We start from the raw sequence: 7,458 nt of genomic DNA, 5'->3' as shown, positions 1-7,458 counted from the left end.
AAAAAAAAAAAGGCTGGGTGCAGTGGCTTACCCCTATAATCCCAGCACTTTGGGATGCCAAGGGGGGTGGATCACCTGAGGTCAGGAGTTTGACACCAGCTTGGCCAATAGAGCGAAAACCCATCTCTACTAAAAATACAAAAATTAGCCAGGCATGGTGGCACGTGCCTGTATTCCCAGGTACTGGAGAGGTTGAGGCAGGAGAATTGCTTAAACCCGGGAGATGGAGGTTGCAGTGAGCCAAGATCACACCACTACACTCTAGCCTGGGTGACAGAGTAAGACTTCATCTCACACAAAAAAAAAATTAAAAAGAAAAAAAATCAATGTCTCACAGGGCTTTTATGAGCTTTGCATGTCCCCATTCCTTAATACAAATGCATATAATTTATCTTGTGAGAAGGAATACACAGAATTTATCATGAGGTACTTAATGCTCATAGTTTCTTATGAAGCAAGAACACACAGCTTCCATCTTTTTCTCAAGATAAATAAAAATTATTCCTTAATTACTTGGCAAGAGTCAAGTGGTCTTTAGGACCTTGGAAGAGAACTTGACTGACAGTTTCTAGGTACAAATAGAAGAAAACAATTCTAAGTGACCCACTCCTGGTCAGGAACGGTGTCCCATGCCTGGAATAATCCCCCCACTACTTTGGGAGGCCGAGGCAAGAAGATTGCTTGAGCCCAGAAGTTTGAGACCATCCTGGGCAACTTACTAAGACCCTGTCTCTATAAAAAATTTAAAAATTAGCTGGGTGTGGTGGTGCATGCCTGTGATCCCAGCTATTCAGGAGGCTGAGGTAGGAGGATTTCTTGAGCCCAGGAGGTTAAGGCTGCAGTGAGCTGTGTTCATGCCACTGCACTGTAATTAGGTGATAGAGCGAGACCCTGTCTCAACAACAAAAAAAGAGATGTAGAAGGAGGGAAGAAAACTGAGACTGGAAGTCATAGACCCACCACTTTCGCCCCTATGGGTGACAGCAAAACCACCTTTGATGAGATAGTCTGATTGTGCCCATGACCCCAGCGTTGGGTTTAGGGAGACCTCTGTGCATCTGCTCATTTACCCAAGGAGCTATGAGATCCACACTGCTTGGAAGTTAGAAAGAAAAAAAAGAGGCCTGGCGCGGTGGCTCACGCCTGTAATCCCAGCACTTTGGGAGGCTGAGGAGGGCGGATCAAGAGGTCAAAGGATTGGGACCATCCTGGCCAACATGGTGAAACCCTGTCTCTATCAAAATAAATAAATAAGTAAGAAAGAAAAAAAAAGATCACTTTCAGCAGAGGGCTGGACAATATCTGAATGTTTCTTAATACCGTCTTGGATGGGCACTAAAGGAACGGTGAAAGTCCTTTGACAATTTTCGGTGTTTTGAAATTCAGTCTCATTGCACTTCAGAAAAAGCAATGTAAGGAGGTCTTGTCTAGAGAAAGGTGTCCTCCCAGGCTTGGATAAGGCTCCAAATCCTCGTTTGGAGGGGCCTCTTCAGACACAGCCGCTCATATTCTGAATTTATATTCCCTTGGCAAGAGAGATTGAGCAATCTTTAAATTGAGAGATATCTGAGAGAGAGAGAGAATTATTTTTAAATAGCGGGAAAGCAGTTCGAGTGAGCAGGAGAGAGGAGCCCTGTGCACCTGCAGTTCCTTCACTCATTCTCAGCTTCCTGGACCTCTCACAACGCGAGTATAATTTTTGCTGAGTGTGATCCCAGAAGTTCAAGATTCTCTACTGGCCACCCTATTCTCCCTCCAACCTCACATATAACATGGCTGCTAAAAACCACGTAGTTTATCTAGATGTAGATGAAAGAAATAGCAATCTGGCACTTCTTTTATCTCACTATAAATTTTCTTTTTTCTTTGAGACAGAGTCTCGCTCTGTCACCCAGGCCGGAGTGCAGTGGCGCGATCTCGGCTCACTGAAACCTCCGACTCCCTGCTTCGAGCGATTCTCCTGCCTCAGCCTCTCGAATAGCTGAGATATCTGGCGCCCGCCACCACGTCCGGCTAATTTTTGTATTTTTAGTAGAGACGGGGTTTCACCATGTTGGCCATGATGGTCTCAATTTCCAGACCTTGCGATCTGCCCGCCTCGGCCCCCCAAAGTGCTGGGATTACAAGCGTGAGTCACCGCGCCCGGCCAAATTTTCTAAATTTATTTATTGTGTATTTTACTCACACAAGAATGTAAGCTCCACGAGGGCAGGGATTTTTGTCTGTTCACCACTACATCCCTAGCTCTTGGAGGAATGCCTTGCATACAGCAAGCATTTAATGAACATTTACAGATGAAGGAACAAACACTGCGGGAAGGAGAGAAACGAAGGCCAGAGGCAGGAGAAGAGGAAAGACCGACAGAAGGAAGGAAGTGGAGGAGGAAAGAAGGCAGGCGGGTTCTCCCAGCCCTGCTGCCAGTCCAGCAGGCAGCGCGAAACTCCCAACAGAACTACAATTCCCGGCAGGCCTCGGGGCCCCCAGGGCTGGCCGCGGCGGCTCAGGCGGGACATGGCTCCACTCCCGCTGGGCTACCGGCGTGCCTTGCGAGCGCAGGTTGCGCCGCAGCGCCCGCCGGAACTTGTGGTCCTGGCCGCGGGTGGGGGTGGGGCCGGGCCTGGAGGCGGGCGGGGGCCGGGGGCGGGCGCCGGCCCCTCCCCCGTCACTTCCTGCCGGGCTGCGGGCGCCGGAGCGGCTCTTCAGCGTTTGCGCCGGCGGCCGCCGCGTCTTACTCGGCTCTCCCTTCCTTTGACCACCCCCCGGCCCGGCGGCGCCCGCCTCCTTCGTGGCCACTCCGCCTCTTCCCTCCCTTCGTCCCTTCCTCCTCTCCCTTTTTCCTTCCTCCTTCACCTCCTTGCCGCCGCCGCCCAGGACCGCCGGCCGGGGGACGAGCTTGGGGCAGCAGCCAGGTGAGGCGGCCGGGCCTGGCGGGGCCCGCGCTGGCGCCGCGGCGGTGGGGAGTGGGCGGCGGGTGGGGCCTAGGCCTCGGCGGGCCCGCGCGCCCCGCCGCCTTCCCCCGGGCCTCTCTCCAGCCCGCGGGGCCTTCCCGGAGGAGGCGGGTCCTCCTGCATCCCCCGCCTCGGGGCGCCCCGAGGCCTGGCCCCCGGGCGCCCCCATCCACTCCAGCCCTCGCCGGGGCCACAAACAGGTGCCGCGGCCGCCTTTCCTCGTCCCGCGTGGCGCGCGCTGGGATGCCGAAGTTATTCCCCGGGCTGGAGCTGGGAGTGGGGGGGGTTCCCGTTTCAGGTCCCCGAGAGCTGGAGCCTCTCAGCCTCGCCGGCCCAGGTCTGTAGCTTAGTGGTTAAGAGGACGGCCCAGGTGTCCAAAACGGGTGCCAGTCCCGGCTCTGCCCCATTAGGCAAGACACTTAGACTCTTTGTGTCTTGGTTGGAAAAGGGGCTGCTAAATACCGTCCCTGCCTCTTAAGGCTGTTAGGGTTCAGTGAAATGGGGCGTGTAAAGCGCTTATCAGAGTGCCAGACCCACAGCGTGTCCCAATAAACCGTCTGCATAATTTATTAGCGTGATATGAAGGGATAGTTTAATGGGTAGAGTGGATAGAAGTTGACCTACCTATCCGTTTGGGTTTCTTAGAGGCTGCAGTGTTCCGCGTGCCCGTGTCCAGAGCCAGGGCATTGTTTTGAGTTGTTAACATCTGAAAGAGGCATACGCTTAATTGGAGCACTGTAGTTGGCAGTCTGTAAACGATAGATGCTATTTCTTCCCATCTCCTCCGCTTAGCCGACTGCAGGATATTCACCAGCTCCCGCAGGATGAGCAACCTGTCCATTTCCCCCCGCCCCGCCATCATACAGCTTCTTCTTGTCATTCCATTTCTGGGAAAGTTGCTGGCAGAAGCTTCCCTTGAGTTAAGCAGACCTATCTGGAGCACTTGCTGTGTGTCAGGCTTTGAAGGGGGGTGTACGAAGATGGAAAAATTTGTCTGTCTTTTCTTGCTCTACATCTCTTAAGTTTTTTTCACCGAAGCTTTGCTTTTATTCCCCGCTCCCTGATGGCTGACTTTCCTTTTAAGCCCTTGCCCCGCCTCCTTGTTGCAGTATTGCTTGTGTGGAAGTTTTCTTCGGTTCCGCGAAGATACGCGCTTCAGTCTGTTCTGCCACTGTTCTTTGGCCGTGTGGACCTTTTTAAAGTCCCACTTCTCTTCTGCTTGTAGTTCAGAGCGTGGTGGAAAGAGTTAAATCAGGTTCCTGGTTGATTTTGGCCTTTCAGGAATCCGTGCTTACCAAATGTAAATTACGTTGCTACTTGTTGAGGTAAAAACTAAAAATACAGTTGGAGTGTAGAGGGAGCAGTTTCGGTTATCCTGGTGGCAGGTGGGATTTTTAGAACAGCAACTTTATTAAAGGATACTGGGTTTTAAAAATTTTTGTACTTAGTTGTATAGGTATACTCTAAGGAAATGCAACTTATGGAAGTTAAATTTTATACGAGTAAGGAGTGTGTGTTTACCTGAGTGATCCTCCTGTATTGTTGTAGGCATTGAATTTCCTTAGTGAACTGAAAATATTTTGATTTATACCCATCTCTTAATAACACACATGCGGCAAAGTGGCCTCCTTGTTTTTTTGACATTTTCCTAAAATTTTCTGACAGTCTTTTTTTTTTTTTTTGGAGCTGGAGTCTCACTCTCATCTCCCAGGCTGGAGTGCAGTCGGCTCACTGCAACCTCTGCCTCCCGGGTTCAAACGATTCTCCTGCCTCAACCTCCTGAGTAGCTGGGATTACAGGTGCCTGCTATCGCGCCTGGCCTGAATTGCTCTTTTAAAACATGTAATCCCAGCACTTTGGGAGGTGGAGGCGGGTGGATCACGAGGTCAGGAGATCGAGACCATCCTGGCCAACATGGTGAAACCTCATCTCTACTAAAAATACAAAAATTAGCCGAGTGTGGTGGCGGGTGCCTGTAGTCCCAGCTACTCGGGAGTCTGAGGCAGGAGAATCGCTTGAACCCGGGAGGCGGAGGTTGCAGTGAGCAGAGATAGCGCCACTGCTCTCCAGCCTGGGCGACAGAGCGAGACTCCGTCTCAAAACAAAACAACACCACGTAACCAAACAACTAGTATACAAGCAGTATAAAGCATGTCTTCTATTGCTGCATCACAATGGCATATTGCAGTAGGGAAATGGTATTTTGAATACCATTTTTAAAAAGTTTTTTCTGGAAAATATGCAAAAATTGAATAGTGTGGAGAACCCCATGTAGTAGTCACTCAGCTCTGACAATTATTAACTCATAGCCAAGGTCGGTCTTGTTTCATGTTGCATCCCCCTCACAAACTAGATTATTTTGAAAGAAATTTTGAACATCGAATCAAAACATTAGCGATTTTGACTTTCACTGGATTGCCCTAGATTATTAATGTCACAGAATCTACTTTTAGTAGAATCATAGTTCTCGTTTTATTTGTTGGGCTTCTCTTCTCTGTTTATAGATGATTTCTGTACAGCAGAAAAGAAAAATATAGCTCTTGATCCAATGCTTTCCCCTTCTCAAAATCAAAACATAGCCTTGCTTCTTTGTTGTGTACAAAAGCAAAAATTTTTGAGCTATTAATGACTGTAATTGAAAAGCTATCAGAAATACAGATTTCCCTGATCCTGTTTTGGCAGAGATCTGTTAACCCACTTTTATAGAGATAACTTTGTGTCAAAGTTAAACTACGGTTAATAATTTGTAATGCAAACTTAGTTTCTTTACAGTAGTTGTGTAAATATACCGCTGTTACCTTAGGTTAAGAATTAAGCAAAATGTAATCTTCTGTTGTAGAATTGTTTTTGGAAGAGCCCCCATCTGCTCTATTTGCAAATAACAAATTTAGCACAAATGAATAAAATCTTAATTTTTTTGAATAGTATGAAATCACAACATAAGTGTTCACATTTTTCTTTGTTGCCTAAAAGATCTCTTACAGTGGAAGTTGACAGGAATATTATAAATGTTTGTCATTGTTGCTTAACTTTTCAGATTTCTAGTCACGAATAGTTTTCCAGATTTTAGATCTATAACATTATTATTTCAGTTTTGTAGGTTTACTTTTGAGCTTGGTCAGGTACAGTGGAAATGTTACATGTTATGTTTTAGTTATTACTACCTGGAAGATGGGGAAGGATACACCTCTTAAATTTGATTTAGGAAAGAAACAACAATTTAGTATCTGGGAAAGGACACAACACATTTAACAAAATGTATAGTGCTTCCCATTAAGCTTAAAGTAAAACTTTTAAGCATTGAGAATTGTTACCGTGAATATAGTTTCTTCAGAATAAGTTGCTCTCGCTGGGCATGGTGGCTCACGCCTGTAATCACAACACTTTAGGAGGCCGAGGCGGGTGGATCACCTGAGGTCAGGAGATCAAGACCATCCTTGCCTACATGGGGAAACCCCGTCTCTGCTGAAAATACAAAAATTAGCAGGTGTGGTTGCAGGTGCTTGAAATCCCAGCTATTCTGGAGGCAGAGGCAGGAGAATCACTTGAACCTGGGAGGCAGAGGTTGCAGTGAGCCGAGGTCGTGCCATTGCACTCTAGCCTGGGCAACAAGATTGAAACTCCATCTCAGAAAAAAATAAGTATGTATACTTGACATTTATTTCGGTGTTTAATATTAGAAGTGTTTTGGTCTTTATTTAAAAGTTTGGTGATGTTTTTCTGATGATAAATATGCCCTAGGAACCTCACTCTTGTGTCAATTAGCCTGTGTTAGTCTGAAGTCTCCGTTTCCAAGAACCTATCCATTACATTAAGAGGATTTACTGTATTTTTTTTGTTGTTGGATTTACTATATTTTAAGTTTAGAAATGGGCATGACTCATGGAACTCTCCCCTAAAGTCCAAATCATTAATATCATTCTGGGTGTTATCAAATATGGATGCTGCTTCATCTAGTCTCTTTCCCCAATACCACAAGGTAGTCTCAGTTTGTAGGGCAACTTTCTTTGAGCCTTTTTATTGGATTAAGAGTGTAATTCAGTATAAAGATGAAACTTTCATGAAAAAGTTATCTTTTTGTGGGATTCTATAAGCAGGTCTGTAGTTTGTTGCCCAGGCTGGTCTTGAACTCCTGAGCTCAAGTAATCCTCCCACCTCAGCCCTCCCTAGTAGCTGTTTTCAGGAGCCTCTAAATTGGATCATCTTATTTGATGTCATGCCTAGTGATGCAGAATTGTTCAGTTTGAGGAAAGGTGAATTCCTACCCTCTTAAATAAGAGATTTGGGGTTGCTTTTTTCTCAGAATGGGATATTAGAGCTTTCAAAACTGTTCAGAGAATTCTTTGAAAGATTTTTTTTTTCACATGACTTAACAGGTGGTTTTACATTGACTTCTGGTGATGGAGACATTTGTGATTGAAATGCTTCTGGTGTAATTTTCTTTTTTTGAGACAGAGTTTCGCTCTTGTTACCCAGGCTGGAGTGCAATGGCGCGATCTCGGCTCACTGC

The 7,458-nt window shown here is 46.7% G+C and overlaps 1 protein-coding gene across 4 annotated transcripts in view; it reads left to right on the top strand.

Moving 5' to 3' along the window:
- The first annotated feature begins 2,569 nt into the window (after positions 1-2,569).
- STAU1 (staufen double-stranded RNA binding protein 1) overlaps positions 2,570-7,458 on the top strand; it is a 73,656-nt gene continuing 68,767 nt past the window's right edge. For 2 of the 4 annotated variants that reach the window (XM_017541383.2, XM_017541385.2), the window contains exon 1: positions 2,570-2,909. The gene's annotated coding sequence lies outside the window, so the exon portion shown is untranslated. The remainder of the gene's footprint in view (positions 2,910-7,458) is intronic. The other 2 variants (XM_017541389.2, XM_017541387.2) reach the window with 2 other exon arrangements.

This window comes from Cebus imitator, unplaced genomic scaffold (genome assembly GCF_001604975.1).
Source record: "Cebus imitator isolate Cc_AM_T3 unplaced genomic scaffold, Cebus_imitator-1.0 Scaffold132, whole genome shotgun sequence".
NCBI lineage: Eukaryota > Metazoa > Chordata > Mammalia > Primates > Cebidae > Cebus > Cebus imitator.
The sequence above is the reverse complement of the archived record's forward strand: the minus strand, read 5'-3'. Positions and strand labels throughout refer to the sequence as shown.